Source organism: Oryctolagus cuniculus, chromosome 10 (assembly GCF_051225735.1).
Source record: "Oryctolagus cuniculus isolate XC-2025 breed Fujian yellow rabbit chromosome 10, ASM5122573v1, whole genome shotgun sequence".
Classification (NCBI taxonomy): domain Eukaryota; kingdom Metazoa; phylum Chordata; class Mammalia; order Lagomorpha; family Leporidae; genus Oryctolagus; species Oryctolagus cuniculus.
This window is the reverse complement of record NC_142876.1, coordinates 61,395,011-61,418,774: the sequence shown is the minus strand read 5'-3', so window position 1 is coordinate 61,418,774 and position 23,764 is coordinate 61,395,011. Positions and strand designations below refer to the sequence as shown.

At 39.2% G+C, this 23,764-nt stretch overlaps 1 protein-coding gene across 6 annotated transcripts in view; it reads left to right on the top strand.

Annotated features, from left to right (window-relative positions):
* DLGAP1 (DLG associated protein 1) overlaps nucleotides 1–23,764 on the top strand; it is a 1,086,743-nt gene that overhangs the window by 226,816 nt on the left and 836,163 nt on the right. The window contains exon 3 of one of the 6 annotated variants that reach the window (XM_070050427.2): nucleotides 7,705–7,798. The exons of the other annotated variants lie outside the window; for them this stretch is intronic. The gene's annotated coding sequence lies outside the window, so the exon portion shown is untranslated. The remainder of the gene's footprint in view (nucleotides 1–7,704; nucleotides 7,799–23,764) is intronic. 6 annotated transcript variants of the gene reach the window in all.

Sequence of the window (23,764 nt, the reverse complement as noted above, 5' to 3'; positions counted from 1 at the left end):
ATTAGAAGACGGGCCTCCCTTGATCATTCATTTACCTTCTACCAATGAAATTTAAGTTAAAACTGAAACCTGCTCTATGAATTAAATTCCAACCACAGAAAAGGCTAGAATTGTACCTTCTCTTATTCTGCTTAGTCTGAGGCAGGTGATGAACTTAGTGGCAAGTAGATCAATTTTAAACTGTTTTCTAGAGCATTCTACATTTATATGATTCTAACACCAGTCACATTTGTTACTTTCTCTTTTTTATCTCAAGAGCTGTGGAACATATGAGAACATTACAGTGCCATCAACACCCACAAAAATTCAAACCCATGGACAAGTGCTCAGCACCTACAGCAATTATCCCAGAGAAAGTCACATATACTGACTTAGTATGCAGTATTTACTGAAGCTGCTCATTAGCTATTAATCATGGAGCAGAGAAGAGCTTTGCAGGAAGGAACAGACAGTAACCAAGAAGGAAAGGCTTAACCATTCTTTAAAAAAAAAAAAAAAGAATTATTTTATTTATTTGAAAGAGTTACAGGGAGAGGTAAAGGCAGAGAGGTCTTCCATCTGCTGGTTCACTCCCCAGATGGCTACAACAGCTGGAGCTGCGCCAATCTGAAGCCAGGAGACAGGAGCTTTTTCCGGGTCTCCCACGTGGGTGCAGGGGCCCAAGGACTTGGGCCATCTTCTACTGCTTTCCCAGGCCATAGCAGAGAGCTGGATTGGAAGAGGAGCAGCCAGGACTAGAACAGGTGACCATATGGGATGCTGGCGCTTCAGGCCAGGATGTTAACCCGCTGCACCACTGCACAGGACCCTTAACCATTCTTTCTTCTGGTCTTCATTAGGCACTTGTGAATCTGACAAGGTCCTGGAGAAATAATGTGTTCATTGCAACTCCTTTGGGAGAAATTTCCCATTAAAAGATGAGTTAAATCCCAGTGCACCATCCACTTTCTCATAGGATGGAAGTTGACTCTCATCGGCCTTATTACAAGTTGTCTCTCTTACTCCTGATCACAGTTTCCATCTTTACCTTAATGTTTAGCTAGTGCATGAAAAACCTTTACTTTGTTCCTAGAGTCTTGGGATTAAATCCATATCATGACAGCCTCCGCTGCCTTTGTTAGCAGGACACCTCTCTCTTTGGGACAAGCAAATTATCATGGCCTTGAATTGTACTGTTCTTGAGCCTGTAGGAAAGACTCCCAAATGTCCTTAGCATTCATTTTCTCATTTTTTTATTACAAAGTCACCCCTTGGTTCCAGCTTTATGGTACAGCAGGTTAATCCACCACCTGTGACACCTACATCCCACATCAGAGGGCGGGTTTGAATCCCTGCTGCTGTACTTCAGTTCCAGCTTCCTGCTAATGTGCTTGGGAAAGCTTCAAGGCTCTTGGCTTTAGTCCAGGCTCCTGGTCCAGCCCTGGCAGCTGCAAGGCTTTCTGGGGAAGTGAACCAGTGGATAGAAATTCTCTCTCTCTCTCTCTGTCACTTAGCCTTTCAAATAAATAAGTCTTTTAAAAGGTCTCCTTTTTGCCTAGCCAGTTTAGTTAAGTCTTGAACTTCAATACTCTGTGTTCTTCTTCCTTGCTGATTTTTTGAGATCCTCCCTTTCATGATGATTTCACTCATTGATCTGGCTAAAATGTTTTCTGCTGTCTTCTCTGGAATGACAGAGTTCTCTGCATTGGTAGCATCATGAATGCATCCTAACTTTCACTAAAAACCAGGCATCTTCAGCAAGTTCACATAAAATGCATAAATGAAATTAAAAAAAAGATTTTAAAAGCTTTTGCACCAAAATGAGCATACTTTAATTATATTTTCACTAGCTTTAAGAAATCCTCTTGTATTTCTTGACTGAGTGACTGAGGCATCCATCTGCCAATCCTGCTCTCTGTCTATATTTCCCATCACAGCAAGATGTGCTGGCATTTTCAGTTCTGTGCCGATGGCTGCTGGGCTCTTCTGGCCCTGAAGTTCTGCAGGCCAGGAATCTGGTCTCCTGGGGACAGCTTCCCCTGAGGCTTCTTTGCTTTGGAGTCATTCTCAGATGCCTGCACCAAGTCATTTGTGGATGTGAATTTACTTGTACCCTCAGGGACCCCAAATATCATGTTTACAGCTTGGAGAATGAGTCCTTTTTTGTGTATTTTACTCATAATAAGGGAATTGACCTCTCTTTCCTGTTTCCTTTCTAATAGGCTCAGCAGGGTTTGCTTGCTTGCTTTCCCATTTGTTTGTTTGTTTGATTTGATTACCTGCTGCTTAATTGGGCCCTTCTCTCCCCCAGTTTACAGCACCATTTTGCTAACAGTGATTTCTTTATCCTTCCTCTTTGGCCTCTGGATCCTGACATTGTTTGGTGTCTATTCCAGACTCTGCCCTTTAAGACAAAGTTGTTGTGTTCTGAATTGGCCAAAACGTCATTTCTATTTTTCAAATACATTTGATCACATTTCTCTCTCTGAGCAGGATAATTTTACCATGAGGCTATATCAATCCAGGCGAATTTAAAAGTCATCAGGGTGTGTACAGTTTCTTTTCCGTTAAAAATCTATCTGAACTGCCCTGCATATCTGTGAACATTCTCCTAAGGTGGCTTCTCTTTTCCATCTACTCCACCAACATCTTGTCTTATTTTCAGTTCTCATCTCTGCTTTTAACAAATGCATTTCTCTTTGAGTCTGATCTTCCTTTTCTAGATGGGTAGTTTTCAGTGTCTTCTCTTAGCTTTGAATTTGGAAGAACGGCACTGAACTTTTTTCTGTGGGTACTTACATGGAAAATATTTGTAAGATTTCCTCTGATCCTTCAATTAGATCAGCCCTCTTCCAACCCTGCAGTTTGGGTCCCTGGCATCCAGATGATATTCAGGATATAGGATGCAAACAACTCCAATAACCTAAGACCTGCAAGGCATCACTCCAGAAGCTGCATGGGTCGAAATCTACACCCTTAACTTTCCACCAATGAAAACAGACAAGGCAGCCAAATGAGTGTCAAATACCAGTGCCTAGGGATTTACACCTATAAAACTGAAGAAAAACAGCTTCAGCATGCCCTGTAATCATTCTTCTGCTACCAACCATCAAAGGCCACAGTAAAACCCATGAAATCCACACCTTCTAAAACTAGAAACCACAGTTTTTCCCCCCACAGGTTCATTGACAGTAAAATTTATCCCTGGTGCTTAAATTCAAGATCTCCTTGCTCATAAATCTTAGACAGGATAATTTGTTTTATTTCTTCAATGATTCCCTTCCCTGCTGTTATTTCTTATTTCCACTGTGTTTTTCCATCCCCACTTCTCCACCCCCTTCTATGTTCAGCTGGCTTGCTGGGCTGAGTTCTTCTAGGAAGAGCTGACTCGTACACTGCTGCTGATGAGGGACTTCCCACGTGGATGGTCCCATTTGCTCTTGAATTGGAAATAACGTTGACAATGTATTTGAATGCCACACATATGTTCCTTCATGTGTTTCCTGTGGAGAAAGAATCACCAGTGTTAATTCCCACTTTTAAGCCCTTGTCCTGTATTTAATGCCATCGGTCTGTCAAAACTGAGTCTCCGAATTTTTGATTCAGACAAAAGCACATTTATGGGTATTCAGCAATTTGGATAAGTCTACATGCTGTTTGAAAATTAATTTAGGGCTAGCTTTTGGCCTCACAGTTAAGATACCAGTTAGAATGTCTGTCTCTAGCATAGTGCCTGAGTTGAATTTCTGGCTCTACTTCTGATTCTAGTTTCCTGCAAATGCACAGCCTGGGAGCCAGCAGATGCTGGCACAATTTCTTGGGCACTACCACCCATGTGGCAGATGACCAGATTGAGTTCTGCACTTCTAGTTTCAATCTCACCAGCCTCAGCTATTGCAGGCATTTGTGGAATAATCCAGCAGATGGACTGTCCATCTCTCTCTGTGTCTTTCAAATAGATTTTTTAGAAGAAAACTTAGAAATAGCTTTATTAAAAATAGTACTTTTCTGTTCACTTGTACTTCACTGAATAAAGATTTATGCCAATATGTGGATGTCTTCTTAGCAAAGTCTGTTTACTGGTTCTGTCTTCATTGTCGTGTTTATTGTATTTCAAAGCATCTTTTACCTTACACTGCCTGATGTTTTTAGAACTTAACACATTCTTCTATTGGGGAAGCCTTTCATACTCTGCTATTGAAAGTTGTACAAGGGGCTGATGCTGTAGCACAGCAGGGTGAACGTTGGCCTGCAGTGCCAGCATCCCATATGGGTTCCAGTTCATGTCTCGGCTGCTCTGCTTCTGATTCAGCTCCCTGCTAATACGCTTCGGAAAACAGCAGAGTATGGCCAATTCTCTAGGCCCCTGCATGCACATAGGAGACCCAGAAGAAGCTCCCGCCTCCTAGCTTCAGACCAATCCAGCTCTAGCCTCTGAGGCATTTGGGAAGTGAACCAGCAGATGGAAGATCTCTCTCCCTCCATCTCTTTGTGATTCTGCCTTCCAAATAAATAAATAAACAAATAAATAAAATATGTTTTAAAAATATAAATTTATTTTGGTGCAAAATAATGTTAAAATTTGTGTATTTATGTAATTCATTCTTCATAAATATTTTCAAGCACCCTCACATCTCTTAAAATATTTTAAAATGTAAATGTTGTTTTAACTCTCCGATTTTACATAACAAATATCCTTACTTTCTCTCTCAGGAGTGTTTACTTTATTCTGAAAATACTTTAGCTCATTGATGTTCTTTTTGAAAAATGATTCTCAGCAATCAGCATTAATATATCAAATAGTGTCTGATTTGCATTGTACAAATGAGATCATTGCTTTCTTTGTTCTGTTTATGACTTCAGATCTGCAGACCAATATTTTATTGGCTGCTTTGGACAGCCATGAACACAACAGATTGATGTGGAAAGTGCAGACCACTTCCTAGAACTTGTCCCATTCATTTTGTCATTTTTCATATGACATGGTGTCAAAACCAGTTTTCCCCATTTTGTATGGCTAACCTTTATTCAGACTGATTACTGTTTTTGAAACAAATGTTGTAAAGTGACATGAGTGGCGTAAAACAACCAGATAGTTTATTATATTGTTCACTAATTTATGCCACCCTGCCTGTAATTACAATCACATATATATTATTTAAACCTGGACTTTCAGTTCGAGATGGTCTGCTGTGGCATGGTAGAGCATGTTCTTTTCTCTCACTGCTGTTCACCGGTTATGTGATCACAGACAACTTCCCATTTTTTTTTTTTTAATGGCTTTGTTAATAGGTACAGTTAAAGATTTCTTAAAACTTCCATGGAAGGCCCTTCTTTGTTGTATTTTAAGAACTTTATTTACAGAAATGCTGGCAATGCTGAATATATATCAGATGTCTTACTTGGGTTGGGATGAAAATGGATGAGTTTACTTATGATTGATTTGTGGGTTTGTACACACCATTTTCCTTTCTGTAAGGGGCTAATGTATTAGAATATATACTATCGAGTGTCTTATCTGTACCAGCTCTATTAGCAAATCATTTTTTCTTACCATTAGAAAAATCTATCATTTCTATTCTCTTGATAAAACCATTATCACAGACGTTCACAGCAATCATGAGTACTAATCAAGTGGATGATTTACAAAAAATTTTAGACATTTCTTAGGGACATAAGCACTCATAATAAAATGGGGTGATTTTAGAGTTCATTCAATATAGTACTCTTCTGATATTATAGAAGTTTCATGCAGAGAAAATCTTTTCTGTGAGATACAAAATCACAAATATAAGGAATACATATACATTATATATGTGAGGGGTCTTGAAAAAGTTAATGACAAATCCCATTTACCTTTCAATTCCACTTGCTATAAATTTTTCATGTCAGCTTATATGTGTGTATGTGTATTTAATTATATATATATATATGTATTGTGTGTGTGTGTGTGTCTGTGTATTGCCATGTGTGTAGCCCTGATGAAAACTAAGAAATGAGTTTAAAACTGTAATCAGGGGTCAGTATGGGGGTGCAACAGGTTAAGCAGCCTGCTATGCTGGCATACCAATTGGAGCACAGATTTGAATCCCAGCTGCATTGCTTCACATCTAACTCCCTGCTAATGTGCATGAGATAGTAGCATAAAATGGCCCAGGGACTAGGGCCCCTGCTACACACGTGGGAGACCCAGATGGAGTTCCCAGCTCCAGCTCTGGCCATAAGGTCATTTGGGAGTTAACCAGTGGATGGAAGATCTCTTTGTCTATTTCTTTCTCTCTGTTACTCTGCCTTTCAAATCAATAAAGTAAATCTTAAAAACAAAAAGCAAAAGCTGTAGTCTGGAGAAACTCTGGAGAAAAATGGCTCCATTCTTTTCATTTACTCATCCAGAAAACAATAGGAAACAACTGGTGCATAGAAGTGAAAGCAAATTATAATAAATATAGGTAGTATCAATGTAAGTTTTATAGGTGGGCCACATTTTAAGAAAATTAAAAACAAAGGTCAACTGTACTATTAACATTTCTCCATGTTTTATATAACCCAAAAGTAGGTGGCTTTAGATCAGTGGCATATAGTATATATAAATGTTATTACTCAGCAAGTTTAGTTCTTTGAAATTTCAAATTTCAGATGAAACTGGAAAGATACTAGGCCCAAGTTTATTGCAAAGCAAGCTGTTGTAATTAATGTGAAGTAACTTTGTAAGGTTTGTGGAAATGCTTATTATGAAAAACTTGAGTATTTATTTCAAAACTTTTTGTACCAAAATAAACTTATATGTAATTCCATTTTTCCATAGACTACTTGAAGTTCTAATATGTTTCCTAGAGGGATATCTCAAAAATATAACTAAAGAAAATTTGAAGGTAAAAAGAAATTTTGGGGCCTATGCTATGGCGTAGTGGGTAAAGCCTCTGCCTGCAGTGCTGGCATCTCATATGGGCGCCGGTTCTAGTCCTTGCTGTTCCACTTGTAATCCAGCTCCCTGCTAATGTACCTGGGAAGGCTGCAGAAGATGGCCCAAGTCTCTGGGCTTCTGCACCCTCCTGGGAGACTTCGAAGAAGTTCTTGGCTTCAGCCAGTTCCAGCTGTTGCGGCCATTTGAAGAGTAAACCAGTGGATAGATGATCTCTCTGTCTCTATTTCTGTACCTGTAGCTCTGCCTTTCAAATAAGTAAATGAATCTTAAAAAGTCCAAGGATCTTTTTTAATGAAGAAAGCCCTTTAACTGTGACATTACTTTAGTCTAAATACTGACAGCTACTTGGAATATCTGTAATACACCCATTACTTGGTATGTTTTTAAAACTAGGTAAGGGATATTGGCCAAATAAAAATTATTGGATGCTTCTTTTCTCTTTAATATATTAAAAAAGTCTTATTGATGGCTGAAGATTTTCATTTCCCAGTAAATTTTCATGTATGTTATTAAGTAAAGTGCTGTTATCCTTATTTCTTGGGAGAAGAAGCACAGAAAATGTTAAGTGGTTTGAGCATGGTTTCACAGCCATACTAGTAAGAAGCTCTGTGGATTTAAGTCCAAGCCTGCCGCTCCCTGCTTTATGCTCATTCCTCATATGCCACTGCCCTCCTGTTCATTGCCTTTGCGAATGGCTTTGCCCAGCAGGAGCCTGGCTTGTTTGAGTGGCAAACAGACAGACTGTACTAATGTTTATAGCTACATCCAGGGTGAAGGCATGCTTTTTGTTTGTTTTCCAGGGAGAAATATTTAATGGTTTTCTTCATTGTTCATTTAAGAAGACTTTAGCTCTCTTCTCACTTACCACTCTGAGAATAGAAGTATGACATGAAGGTAAAAACAAAAAACCTTAATATTTAACCCATATTATGGTCTTGTTTTAAAACTGTAGATTTGGAATTTAAGTGGTCTGGGCATGGTTTGTATTGTTAGCAAATAGTTTGCATATGGCTACCCAATGCAAAACAATAACAAAATGGACTTTTAATAGAGTGAAAATTAAGGGTCATTTTGTCTCATAATTTAGTTTTAACAGGTTCAGAAGTTAAAAAAAAATGCTTATCAGGTCATTCAGTGAAGGACTGTTCAATAGAGGGTTTGTAGGATAAAAAGATGGGAAACAGCTTTCAGAGTATTGACAGAGGAGAAGTGTTCATTTTATTTCCAAGGCCTGAAATTCCATGAAGAAAGGATTATAATGCCGAGCTGGCTCCGCGGCTCACTAGGCTAATCCTCCGCCTGCGGCGCCAGCACACCGGGTTCTAGTCCCAGTCGGGGAGCCGGATTCTGTCCCGGTTGCCCCTCTTCCAGGCCAGCTCTCTGTTGTGGCCCGGGAGTACAGTGGAGGATGGCCCAAGTGCTTGGGTCCTGCACCCCATGGGAGACCAGGAGAAGCACCTGGCTCCTGCCTTCGGATCAGCATGGTGTGCCAGCCATGGTGGCCATTGGAGAGTGAACCAAAGGCAAAGGAAGACCTTTCTCTCTGTCTCTCTCTCTCACTGTCCACTCTGCCTGTCAAAAAAATAAATAAATAAAAAGTTAGACGAACAAAATGCGTCCAGGGAGAGCAGGAGATCGCTTGTTCCTGCCTGCTGAGTTCCATCACAGTAGTATCTCTGGAAGCTGCCTGGTTGGAAGTAATATGTGATAATAGCCCATGAAAAATAATTAGCACTAAACAACCCAACATAAGGTAGCTTTACCAAGTGTAATTACAAAATGATTTTTATACAGAGCTAGCTCTAAGTAGATGCCCTTTAAGACCCCAAAAAATTCTATGGTTCATATGCTAATCTACTAGATATTCCCATTCAGGAAATGTATGACATGGATCTCCTTCAGCATAGAACCTGCACAAGCTATTCTTACTTTCAGAATACATACTAATATGCTTATAGACAAAGTAATCATGACATCCTAAAATTCCCAGAATAAAAATCACAGTGAACCAGTACACACTGGCTTACACACACACACACACACACACACACTTATATACATATTTCCTGTTTGTGAGGTTAGGTTGTAAATAAAGCTTAAGGAATCCTGTAAGTTTTAATTAAATAAAATTGTCCAATTCCATGGGATTAGTAAGGCTGTTTCTGATAGAATTTCAATATTATTGGATCATGAAGGCATCCATTGCACACAGTCCTCAGCTGGAAAACATGTATTTCTCAGTCTTTCATATCACCTATGTGCTCAGGAGAATGCCCAAAACACCACTACACTAAGAAAGAACAGAACACCCACTGTTATGGTGACAAAATTGTATTTCAACTTCTTCTCCTTTTTTAAAAATCCACATGTGTTATGTTACTAAGAAAACTTCTTTATGGATTAGAAACTAGATTTATGAAAGTCCAGCAAGTGTGAACTGTGTGATGATGAAGAGCCAAAATTTATCCACATGTAATAGATAATTTAAAATACTCATTCCTTTAAATAAATTGCATTTTCATTTCTATATATGCACATATTTATAGTTGTTTACACAGAATTTTTTAATGTTTATTCATTTTTATTTATTGAAAAGTCAGATTGAAAGAGACAGAGAGCAAATTCCTCCATCCACTGGTTCACTCCCTGAATCCCCATAACAGTTAGAGCTGACCCAGGCCAAAGCCTGGAGCCAGGAACTCCGTACAGGTCTCCAATGTAAGTGACAGGAACTCAAGTACTTGAGCCATCATTTACTGCCTCCCAGAGTTTGCACTAACAGGTAGCTAGATTCCAAGTGGAGGCGGGCCTCTATCCCAGAGAATCTGATATGGGATACAGCCATCTCAAGTGGCAGTGAACCCCCCTGTACCACATCTGCTCCAATTATTTTTTTTAAATTATTTTATAATTTATTTGAAAGGCAGAGTTACAGAGAGAGATAGAGACAGAGAGAGAGGTCTTCCATCTGCTGGTTCACTCCCCAGATTGCTGCAATGGCCAGAGCTGCACCGATCTGAAGCCAGGAGCCAGGAGCTTCTTCTGGGTCTCCCATATGGGTGCAGGGACCCAAGGACTTGGGCCATCTTTTACTGCTTTCCTAGGCCATAGCAGAGAGCTGGATTTGAAGAGGAGCAGCTGGGACTATAACTGGTGCCTATATGTTTTTTTTTTTTTTTAAGTTTGACTTGAAAATGTCCCATGGAATTTAGAGTATCAGATATTCATTACTGAATGTCTCATAAAACTTGAAAATTACCTATCAGTAGGATCATCTTCTGAAGCGTGCTATACATTTACTATGAAATACTCCTAACCATGTGAAAATGAACTGTTGAATTGATTTTTATCCTCTGTACATAAACAGAAATTCTCCACACTGTCAAAGTAATCTCACCCTAACATCATCATAATCGTACCTCCTATTGTCCTGTTCTCAAAAATCCCCCAAAAACAAAACTAGAATTCATCAGTGTTTCCTCTTTCTTAATAATGACCAAAGCCATCACACAGCCAGAGGTCTTTTCTGGCTGCCTTTCTCTCTTCTCCTGCTTTCCCATGTACTCGCTTTCTGTTTTTGCCTCCTGCCTCCTCCACCCCAGCTACAGGACATTTGCACATGATCTTTCCCTCACCAACTCCTACTTATACAAGGATAACTTAAAAAACTATGGAAAATTAAATTGTTTATTTTAATAAAAAATTTAATCATGCAGTGTTTTTCATAATATACATTTTTCATGAACTTTGTACAGACCCTTCATATGCATGGATTTCTGGGGTTTGCACCAAAATAAAGTTATTTTTTTAATTTTGTTTTCACAAACTTTTTGAAATTCCTGTTTTATATATTGAAGGTTGAGAATAATTTTCTGATGTCTGCACAATACTTTCCTAAACAATGAAGACTGATTCCAAATGTACAAGTCACTGTTGTTATATATTTTCACCGGGCTGTTTATTTCCTTGTAAATACATATGTATCTAAATTTTTTTTTGACAGGCAGAGTGGACAGTGAGAGAGAGAGAGACAGAGAGAAAGGTCTTCCTTTGCCGTTGGTTCACCCTCCAATGACCGCGCGGCTGGCGCACCACGCTGATCCAATAGCAGGAGCCAGGAGCCAGTTGCTTTTCCTGGTCTCCCATGGGGTGCAGGGCCCAAGGACTTGGGCCATCCTCCACTGCCCTCCCGGGCCACAGCAGAGAGCTGGCCTGGAAGAGGGGCAACCGGGACAGAATCCGGCGCCCTGACCGGGACTAGAACCCGGTGTGCCGGCGCCGCTAGGCGGAGGATTAGCCTAGTGAGCCGCGGCGCCGGCCATGTATCTAAATTTTATAATTTGTAAAATAATCTCTATAAAAGTAGTAAGCACATGACTTTTTATACACAGCAATGTAACTACCACAATGAGTACAATTGGTCAGTGTTAAATGAATAACTGTTCCAGGCACTTATGATATTCAGGAAAGAGAGAAGAAATAAAAAGGTTTCTAAAATCCCTTCTCCCTTAGAATGCACATGATAGCAAGGGGAAATGACGAAAAATACATATAATGAATAAGTAAATTATATAGTCTGTTAGGCAAGGATGGACAATTTTGTGTCAGAGTATGGTGACCAAGACTGCTCGCAATGGAGGGATCATGGGGGCAGGTTGAAATGTTAGGTATAAATTTTTAGTCCATGTATATCTGTTTCAGAAGCTAACATATTGAGTAAAAGCATGAGGGAAGAGAAGGAATTCACTATGTGACTCTCTGAGGGAAGAACATTCCTGAGAGAAGAAACACCCAGAACAAAACTGGGAGAGTTTCTGGAATAACCAAGTGGCTGGTATGGCCAAAATGGGATGAACAAGTGAGGTAGTACTGGTCAAAGATGTTAGAGACATCATGGGGATGAGATGCCTTAACTGAAAGTCATGAAAAGTATATTTTAAATGCATTCTAATACTATGGCATTACTACTAACCACAGAGTATAATGCTGAGTCATGTGCTAACAGGTAGGTAACAATCATTATCTCTGAACTTATTTACCAGCTGTTCAAATTAGAAGTTAATCCCAATTCAAGCAAATTCTTCGGAAGATTTTTTTTCTTACATTTATTTATTTATTTGAAAGGCAGAGCTACAGAGAGAGGAAGAGAGACAGAAAGAGAAAGAGATCTTGCATCCACTGATCACACCCTAGATGTCCGCAATGGTTGAGGATGAGCCAGGCAGAGTCCAGGAACCAAGAGCTTCATCAGGTTCTCCCACATGGGTACCAAGGACTCAAACACTTGGGCCATCCTCTACTGCTTTTCCAAGGCCATTAACAGGGAATTAGAAAAGAAGTGGAGCAGCCTGGGCACAAACCGGCACCCGTTTGAGATGCCGGTATTGCAGACAGTGACTTTACCCATTATGCCTCAACGCTGGCCTCAACGTTCAAATTTCTAATAAGCAGTTGAACAGATGCCTGAACATCATTAGTTGTAGGGGAAAGCAAATCAAAATGACAATAAGATACTACCTCCCACCAACTAGGATCTCACTAAGATAGCAAGTCAGAAAATAGCAAATCTTGATGAGGATGGAGAGAAATCTAAAGATTCATAAATTGCTGATGAGAATATAAAATGGTGTAGTTGCCTAGAAAAGTTTTCTGACAGTTCCTCAAATAATTATACATAGATTTGCTATGTGTCCCAGTAATTCATTTCTATAACTATGGACAAGAGAAATGTAAACATATGTTCACACTAAAACTTGTAGATTAAGTTTATGGCAGCATTATTGATAAAAACCAAATGGTGAAAAAAACTCACATGTCTATCAGCTGATGGGTGGATTTTTAACCAGTGATATATTTACCCACTGAAATATCATTCAGCCATAAAAAAGAATGAAGTGCTGATGTATGCTACAATAAAAATGAAACTTGAAAACACTCTGCTCGGGCCAGTGCTGTGGCATAGTGGGTAATGCTGCCGACTGCAGTGCCGGCATCCCACATGGGTCCCAGTTTGAGACCTGGCTGCTCCTCTTCTGATCCAGCTCTCTGCTATGGTCTGGGAAAGCAGTAGAAGGTATCCCAAGTCCTTGGGCCCCTGAACCCTCATGGGAGTCCTGAAGGAAGCTTCTGGCTCCTGGCTTTGTATCGGCACAGCTCTAGCTGTTGCAGCCAATTGGGGAGTGAACCAGCGGATGGAAGACTTATCTGTCTCTGCCTCTCCTTTTCTCTCTGTGTAACTCTGATTTTCATATAAATAAATAAATCTTTAAAAAACACTCTGCTTATTGATAGAAGCCAATTACTGAGACCACATATTATGTGATTATAGTCATAGGTTTTCTACAGAAAGTAGATTAATGGTTGCTTACAGCTGGGGTCCTGGGAATAGTAGGAGGACTTAGGGTGATTGCTAGCTCCAGGGCACAGGATTTATTTTGGCAGTGATGAAAAATGTTCTTAAATTGACTATTGTAACCATTCATTACACGTTATCTAACAGATATACTAAAAAATTGAATTGTACAGCTTTAGTGGGCTGTGCAATTTAAGTGGGTGATTGTATGTGAATTATAAGAAAGCTGTTTTAAAAAGCTGTTGTAAAAAAAGTGATTGAGAAGAAAATTAGCATACATCGTTAGCATCCACTGATTACCCTCAAACCTTGGTTTATCATATAACATATCTTTTTTGTTTGATATTGTATTGGGGGTACAGATACAATCAGTGTGAGTTTTATGCTATGGAAGGGGACTTCATGAACGGCGTAAGGAAGAGGAATCATTTCATAGAGGAAGATGGAAGGTGGCCTGAGTAGTCTTCAGCTGTCCAGTTTTATTGCCAGGAGGCCGTGTTCGGTTACACAAGTCTCCCTATGTGTAAAATTCTCTGTACTCTATCTTTCCACAACGTACTCAGAGGAAATGTTTTGGTAGAGTAGCAGCTTAATGTTCTGGAATTGTCAATAGCAAAGACCTAGCTTTCCCTGCTCGGTGGAGGAGATGTTCCCTGTATCTCAGGGAAAGGTGAATGCTACTGAACTAGCTGGATAATACTCGGTCCATCTTAATCCAACTGAGTAAGTAGGTGAGTGTCTTTGGTGAGCCTCTTCTGAGTGTTAATTTTTTCCTATGGTAATGATATAGAAATACTAAGTAGGAGTGCCATTTTCTCAGAAGAAACTTTTAATAATGCCTGGAACCACACATGCCTCACAGGAAAGGTTGTGTTCTATCCTGCAGTAATCATGGACAGTCTTTCCTGTGATGGCTGTTTTCCTGCTCCTGTCTCTAATGTGTTAGAATGGAAAGGGTTTACTTCAAAGCTATGCTAATTTCCTAGGGCTACTGTAACCAATTGCTACAAACTGAGCACGTTAAAACAGTAGGAATGTATTCTCTTATATTGGTGGAGGCCAGATATCAAGGTATTGGCAGGGCCGCCCTGTCTCAGAGGGCACTAAGGGGCAATTCTTCCTCGACTCTTTCTAAAGGCTCCTGGTAACTCTAACGGCCCCGTCAGTCTGTTCACTGCTTGGCTTGCACCTGAAGGCTATGACACTGTCTTCCCATGGACTTCTTCTCTGTGTAATATCTCTCTGAATCTGCTCATCTTACAAGGACACCTGTTATTAGGTTTAAAGGGCACCCTACAGCAATGTAATCTAATCATAATTAATTACTTCTACAAAGAACTTATTTCCCAACAAGGTCACATCCACAAACACCAAGTATTAGGACTAGAGTATGTATTTTTTGGCCAGGGGTTCAGTTTAGCCTACTTCTTTTGGGTAAGCAGAGACGCCTTTTTTTCAAATATTTCACTTTTTAAGATTTATACATGTAATTGTACATGTGATACAATGTTTTGTTTTAATACAGTATACATGTGCAATGATCACATCAGGGGAATTACAATACCAGCACTTTAAATGTTTTCTTTTTATGTAGATTCAATCTGTTTGCCTTTCAATGCATTTCACCTCATTTAATGTTGCATAGAGCACCAATTCTGAAAAGTCTTATATGTATTATCTGATATCTGAAGAGTAGACTTTTTTAAAATAAAGATTTATTTATTTATTTATTTGAAATACAGGGTTACAGAGATAGAGACAGAGAGGGAAAGAGAGAGATCAATCTTCTGTCTGCTGGTTCACTACCTCAACAGGTCACAATTGTCAGAGCGAGGCCAGACCATATCCGGGAGTCAGAAGCTTCCTCCAGGTCTCCCATATGGATGCAGGGGTCCAAGCACTTGGGTGTCTTCCACTTCTTTCCCAGCCACATTAGCAGGGAGCTGGGTCATAAATGGAGCAGCTGAAACTCAGGGAGGTACCCCTACGCGATTCCAGTGTCATAGGCGGAGGCTTTACTTGTACTACAACGCTGGCCCGTGGAGGGTAGTTTGGGATTACTCAGCCTGGTTGCCACAGGGCTAAGCAGTGTGACTGCTTGACAGCTTTGACTGCTTTTTGAAGGTTTATTTTATTTGTTTGAAAGGCAGAGTGACAGGGAGAGACAGAATAAAGAACTTCCATTTGCTGGTTTACTCCCCCAATAGCCACAAACATCCTTGGTTGAGCCAGACTGAAATCAGAAGCTCAGAATTCCATGCAGTTCTCTCAAAGAGGTGGTAGGAACCTAAGTACTTGGGACATATTTCTCTGCTTTCACAGTATCATTAGCAAGGAGCTGGATGGGAAACACAACAACTGGGCCTCTGATATGGGATGTGGGTATTGCAAGCAGCAGCTTAATTCATTGTGCCATGATACTGCCCCCAAGATCGCTAACAATTTTAGATGTTTTGACCTATGAGTGCTCCATTGCTATTGTATGACCTACAGGGAATTGTATCTAATGAGTGCTATTTAATGAGGATATATGGTCTTCTTTTATTACATACTCATATATATTTTATCTATAAAAGTCTTTCCTGATTTCAACCCAAGCAACACAAAAATGAGAAAAGCTCGTTAAACCCAGTATTTAGAAATTAGGACTAGACTTTGGGACAAATGATAAAGATAATGTGAAATCCAATCTTCTTCCAGACTTTGTAGATTTGGCACTCGGATTTGAAAGTGAAATAATGATTATAAATTATAGAATGAAGAACATCAATCAGCGTAATACAAAGGTACTTCCAAACTGTTTCTGGAATTGAATTTAAAAGATGTTTATTTTACTGCAAATTTTGAAGTCCACACATAATTTTTCATCAAATATATTTCCATGAACTATTTGAAGACTCTTTGATTACTTATATTTCAAAAATTTTGCACAAAAAATTTATCTTTTACTTCCATTTTTAAGAACATTTTGAGGTACCCTCATGCTGAGGTAAAAAGAGACTATGGATTTGCTAGTTGTGTTAATTATTATTTTTCTTGCCACCTCTTATCTCCAGTTGGAAGAGCCATTAAGTTACTATCATTTATGAACTGTCTGCTCTGAAGCACATATATGCTGTATTTTTACATTCTGGCTGCTTTTTAAATTTGGATCATTTTGCAGTCAGCTAAGTGACACACTGGACAGTCTCCAGGCTCCCTCATTAAGCAGAGGGACTCTGTGTTACTCCTGCTCTGGGTAGAGAATGGGCATCACCTCCTACTCAGGGACATCTCACTATGTGGAACTTCCATCCATCTCTTTCAAATCAGGGCTATTTTCTTAAATAATCTAGATTTTAGTATAAGACTATCCCATTTGCCTGGCCTTCAAACTCATGCCAACTAAAATTGTCATGATAGGATGAGTAAGTTCAAGGGGAAAATGGTGGCACTATTCATGTACACTCTTCTGTAGAACAACGAGCCTTATCTTCTCACAGCAGAGCCTTCGGAGCATGACTTGTGTGTATGGTCAAAGGTACTTGATTTAATAAGGATGATTATCTGTTTTCTTAAGCTGTAAGGTCTTCTCCAGTTATATTAAGTCATTTCCGCATAATCAATATTGACATCATTAGATTAGAAGCAGGAAGGACGAAAGCAAAGGGAAAGAAGTGGGTGAGGTCAGTTGAAAACATTAAGAAGTAATAACTGGGACAGAGGATCTGATAAGAATCACTGCAATAGCCTTCCCTTACCTGCAGGAGATTAGGTGCCAAGACCTCAAGTGCATACCTGAAACTGTAGTACTGCCCAAATTTTGTATGTTTTCCCTATACATATCCCTATGATAAAGTTTAATTTATAAATTAACCACAATAGCATATTAACAATAATAGATAATAATAAAATAGAACAATTATAACAAACTATATTCCATAATAAAAATTATGTGAATGTAGTGTCTGTCTCCCTCTTTCCCTTTCTCTGTCCCTCTTTCTGTCAATACTTTCTTGATTTATTTAGTGTTTTGGAAGCACGGTGGACTTCAAATAACTGAAACCACAGAAACTACTGAAAGAGGGGAGGCACCACACTTCCAAATATTTTCATAATTTTGATACTATTTAGTGGAAGTGCTTCAGTGTCATGAAGATAAGAGATCATACAACCAGAGCTGTCAACAATGCTGAGTTTGAACCATTTAAGAAAAGATTAATTATTTTAGCATATTTTCTTGAAGGTACAAAGGTTAAGCAATAGTTATAAGAAAGACTGCCAACAGGTTTGGTTAAATGGTTAATGGATAAGCACTAATAGCCTACATTTCTGTTATTTGCAGGATTCCCTCATTCATAATATTCATTTCTGAAGATGGGTCGGGGGAGGATATGGTGGGAAGAATCACTATGCTCCTAAATTTGTATTTGTGAAATGCATGAGGTTTGTATATCTTAAAGAAAAGGTTTCTAGGTAAAAAAAAAAAAAATGATATCGGATTTAACTTGTTTTCAAAGATTGTTTTATATTTTCTGTCAATTCATGAGTATATATGGACTTATATAGTGCTATAAATCAATATATTAAATTCTTTGTAAACATTGTTCTAACTAAAAGTTTTAAATCATAGTTACACATTATACACACCTGGGGAAATTTAAGAATACATGTCCCTGTCCTCAGCCCAGACCAGTTAAATCAGAATCTCTAGGGACTGGCTCTGGAATTGAGTTCTGTATAAAATCTTCACAGAAGATTCTAATGTGCACCCAGCTTGGAGAAATTTATTCCAAATAAAAACATTTTTGTATTCCAAGAATCTTGGGCCATTTTCTAAATCAAGAATACTCCTAGTTTTTAGATGGGACTTTGAGTCAGTTGACCTTTAGTCTTCGGGAGTGAGTCAGTAGAAATGGCTGACTCTGAAATATGTGTGCCTAAGCTTCAGGAAGTGAAATCACAGGAAAGGGCTCGTATGAAAACTACTGCTTCAGAAACGTTAGAGTGACAATATCAGACAATAAAAGGGCATTGTGAGTAAGGCATATTATTCAGCATTTAAGTATTATTCAGCCATTTAAGGTATCATCAACATCTAATAGTGGCATCTGAGACACACCCACACATAACATAAAGTGTATTTCTAGGGAAAATTTTTCATGGAAATTTGCTTTTGGAAAGTAAACTTACCAAAACACCTGATTAACAAATTATAGTGTAACTGACTAGTAACAGCCACAGAGTGCTTGACAGAGGTTTTAGAAGTTAATTTGCAGAGAAGGAGTGGGCAGGGTCAGTAGTTTCCTTTTTGCAAATATAATTGATAATCTAAAATGATATTTATTATAAATAAATAAATGATATTTGTTATAAATGGTGACTATGGGTTAGATTTTTATTTTATATAATTTTTCCTTTAATGTTATTTATTATTCTACATATTTATGAGATACAGCCTTATATTTCAATACATGTATATAATATATGCCAATAAAATCAGGGTAATTATTATTTCCCTCCCCTACCCATTGCTTTATGTTTGGAGCCTTTGAGGTTTTCTCTTCTATTTGTTCATGGAGTAAATACTAGTTTATTAGGAACTGTCGTCACCCCCACTGTGCTGGACAACACTAGGACTTATTTCTCCTCAGTGTTTTTGTTCCATTGTCCAACCTCTCTGTATGCCACTCTGCCACCTTCTCAGTTTTTAAAAGTTCTTCATTTTTAGTAAAAATTCCTCTTAAGGAAAATATGTTCCAAATATTAAGCATTATTAGTTTTGTGTTCTGCAACCACCCACGTAGAATATTTTAGTGGAACATTCCTAAATTAATTCTTCTCACAAAAGTTGTTTATTCAAGTTCTAAATTAATAGGTCATCTGCCCCACTCCTCCAGAGGAGTGTCATTTGAGATAAGAGGATACACAGTGACACAGGAGCAGGAGAGAGGTCACCAAAGAGTAGGACCTCTTCAGAGTAATAAAATGGAAAATCTTACCTTCCTATTATGATTGTTCTCTAATTCTTCTATCCATTTGAAAGGCAGAGTTATGGAGAGAGAGGGAGAGAGATAGACAGAGGTCTTCCAACCATAGGTTCACTCCCCAAGTGGCAACAACAGCTAGAGCTAGGCTACGCTGAAGCCAGGTGCTTCCTCCAGGTCTCCCATGTGTGTGCAGGGGCCCAAGAAATTGGGCCATATTGTGCTGGTTCCCCAGGTACATTAGCAGGGAGCTGGACCTGAAGAGGAGCAACTGAGACTTGAACATGCTCCAATATGGGATGGCAGCTCTGCAGGCTATGCCTTTAACCTACTGCATCACAGCATGGGCCCCTATTATTATCTTTCAGTATGTGGTAAGAGATGCCCTGCGCTGCACTTTTAAAAATAAGATTCTTTTTTTAATTGGCATATAATAATTGTACATATTTATAGAGTACTATGTAATATTTTCATAAATGTATACATTATATAATGATCAAATCAGAACAGTTAACATATCTATTACTGCCAATGTTTATCATTTATTTGTGCAGCCATGAGAAGAAGAAGAAATAATGCCATAGCTAATGGTCTACCTATACAGTGCCATGTGACAATGTACCTGACTCATATTAATCATTCAGTAATTAAACATGTGGTGGTGTGTTGCATCTGCAAAGTCATTGTCTCAAAGTTAGAGAGATTTGCTTCTTTAGCAAAAAGAAACTTTGACCATTCTATCTGAAGCTAAATTTGAATGCAGAGCTTCAGAACAATTAAAATTTTATTACTAAACTGTAAAATGTCTGTGATCCTGTTCCATATAGTATGGACTTGCAATTTAATCATTTGCTTTGATAAAGTGAAATAAGCTGCAATAGGAAAGGCATTTCTAAAGAACTGGAAAGAAGTCATTACAAACAGAATTCCAGGATAAAATTATGTGAAAAGTCAAGAAGTTTTTCGTGAAGTTATTCATGGTTAGGCCTAGCATTTAAAAATTATTTATTCATTTTCATTTTATTTTAAAGGCAGAACGAGAGACAGTGGGATCTTCCATCTACTGGTTCATTCTCCATATACACACAACAGCCAGGGCTGGGCCAAGCCAAAATCTGGAACCTGCAGCTCAGTCTGTGTCTCCCACAGCAGTTGGCAAGGACCCAAATACTTGAGCTATCATCTACTGCATCCTTGGCTCTGCATTGGCAGGAGTTGACCTAGCATTTTTTAGATATATGTTTAGTATTTATGATGTCCAGTAGCCATACTTATCTTTTGTTATTTTTAATCTGTAGTGGTAACAATAATTATAGGCCATTCTAAGGCCTCTTTCAAATGTCTTTATTTCTGGGTGAAACTAAAATAATATTAGAATATGAATGGCACTGTTATTTATTTATTTGGTTTTTTTGACAGGCAGAGTGGATAGTGAGAGAGAGACAGAGAGAGAAAGGTCTTCCTTTTGCCGTTGGTTCACCCTCCAATGGCCGCCACGGCTGGCGCGCTGCAGCCGGTGCACCGCGCTGCAGCCGGTGCACCGCGCTGCAGCCGGTGCACCGCGCTGATCTGAAGGCAGGAGCCAGGTGTTTCTCCTGGTCTCCCATGGGGTGCAGGGCCCAAGCACTTAGGCCATCCTCCACTGCCTTCCCGGGCCACAGCAGAGAGCTGGCCTGGAAGAGGTACAACCGGGACAGAATCCAGCACCCCGACCGGGACTAGAACCCGGTGTCTGGCACCGCTAGGTGGAGGATTAGCCTATTGAGCCGCGGTGCCAGCCGGCACTCTTATTTTGTCTCCCACAGGGAAATTATTTATACTTTTAGGGAATCAATATTATAATCAATATTATGCAAAAATTAAATAGGCATATGGACAGATTAAGCTGATATTCCTTGAATGTATGTACTGTGGTATCTTACTGTGATTTTGCTGAACTTCAATAAATAGCAATTTATTTATCCTTTAAAAAGGACCTTCTAATATTGATAGTTAATGATCACTTAAACTGATTTACTAATTTTTTAAAAATATTTTTATTTATTTGGCAGGTAGAGTTATGGACAGTGAGAAAGAGACAGAGAGAAAGGTCTTCCTTCCGTTGGTTCACTCTCCAAATGGCCGCAACGGCCGGAGCTACTCCAATCTGAAGCCAGGAGCCAGGTGCTTCTTCCTGGTCTCCCACGCAGATGCAGAGGCCCAAGCACTTGAGCCATCTTCTGCTGCTATCCCAGGCCACAGCAGAGAGCTGGACTGGAAAAGGAGCAACTGGGATGCCGGCGCCGCAGGCAGAGGATTAACCTAGTGTGCCATGGTGCTGACCCCATGATTTACTAATATTTAATAAACCATCAATCTGATAAACATACATATGTATATGTATATGTATGTATGTGCATATATGTATATATATATACATATATATCTATATATAGGTGTGGCTAGAATACTTGTTTACATTATTTCCAAACATGTTGTAATAATTAAACAAGAAAAGAAGTTATATATAACACACACTGAAGAAAAGGACTCTTTAAAAATCATTACTATTTATCACATGAAATCTTAATCTTCGCTGATTTCTCTACAATGTATAATTTCTTTAGGCACAACCTAAAACAGTGCTAAGTACATTGGCTGTAATTTTATGTGACCAATGGAATGTGGCAGAAGTGATAGATGTCACTTCCAAGATTGGACTGTAAAAGCCACTGTGTCATCTGTTTTTCTCCATCTCTCTGACTCTCATGGACTTCTCACAACCTGGTACATGTCATGTGCTGCCCTGTAGAGAGACCTATTTGGTGAGGCCACCAGCCAACAGCAAGTGAGTGAGTTTAGCGGATTTTTGTGACTCCTTCAAGCCTTTGGATGACTACAGCCCCTGCTGCCAGCTTGACTGCAGCTTCATGAGTAATACTGAGCTGGAACCACTTACCTAAACTACTCCCAGATTCTGAAACCTTTAATTGGTTGAGATACTAAATGTAATTTGCCATGCGGCTAAAAATAGGCCAAGACTATTTCCTTTGGGTGCAAGATTGGATTTTATGATTATCAATGTATCTTCCAATTTTAGAATTTGCTTTAAAAAGTTGGAGGTAAGGAGAAGCTTCTTTTTAAACATTGTAGACAGAAAATGGAACTGTAGTGTTCAGCCAAAATAATTCTGTAGGCAGTAAGATATTTCTGCAAGAGAAAGATAAATAGCCAGTAATCATCATAGTTTCCCACTGGTGGCCTGTTCATCTTGGCTACAAATTAGAACTTCCAAAGGTTAGGTGCACTAGTGTGCAGCAGCAGTTAGGATTAATGATAGAATTAAGGCACTAGTAGACTGAAATATTGGATTCCTAAAATACATATACATGTATTTACTTACATTGTAGTGATAGAAACAGGCGTTGCTCTTCTAACTAGCCCAGTGGGATAGCTGTGTTTGTGAGGAGTTCTTTAATATAGAATGTCTCAAACCAATATAGAAACAAAAGAAAAAATAAGGCAAAAGGAAAAGACAAGGAGAACAGATATCTGAGAGTAAGAGTTGTTCCGCTAATTTAGTTATTGCTGGCAGTGAACTCATTAATAAATTCATTGCTGTAGAGTAATATATGGGTATTGGACTTGCCCAGAATGTCAAATTTATATATTATAAAGACTGCTCTTAGGAGTTGTCTGTTTATATTATTAATGAGTTGCTAAAAGTTGTAACTGTAGCCCATATGTTGACTTAAGAAGTCTCCCTTGAAAAAATAAGAGCTTGTTTGCCTCAAATGTGGTTGATTCTTGATCATTCCAGCCATGGGTAAGGGTCTTCTGAGATTGACCTAAATATCACTAAGCTTTTAGTTTTAACTTTCTGTCCTCACAGTTTGCTGGAAGTACAGAAAAGTAGTTGGATTTTTTTTTCATTTTATTCTTCTCTCCTCATTTCCCTAGCTTTCAAATGGAAATTCCTATGAGCAGTGATATGAAAATAGTACTCAAACAAATGAAGAAGCAAAGTACTGGTATAGTTAGTCCTAAAGAGCCCTATGTTCCATGTTGACTAATCACCTGGTTAGATATTCAGAGGTCATTTAATATTTGCACGCTAAGGACTATATGTTGATTTTTTGATGCTTCTTAGCTCCATATCATTGTTTCTCTATCATCCAAGCAAGGCATTTGTGGCATCTACTCATGACTTCTCTAAGGCAAACTCAAAATCATCCTCTATACCACATGGAATGTCGCTCCCCCTCTTCATGGAGGAACGACACTAAGCCCTGCCTAGGCTTCATATCCGAGTCACGGCACCATTATGTCGCTCCCCCTCTTCGTGGAGGAACGACACAGGACCCTGCGCTGTTCTTTTGTCTGCTCGGCCCTCCCTGGGTTTGCTGCTGGTTCTTCCCGGGTTGGCTACCGTCCCTTCCACCTCCGTGGGAGGGCGGTTCCTCCTAGCTGCTTTCCCCACTTCCACGGGGGAGCGGCACACCACCGGCTGGCTCTCTCGGGGGCTGCTCAGGTGTTCCTTCAGATAGATGTTCCCCTTAGATG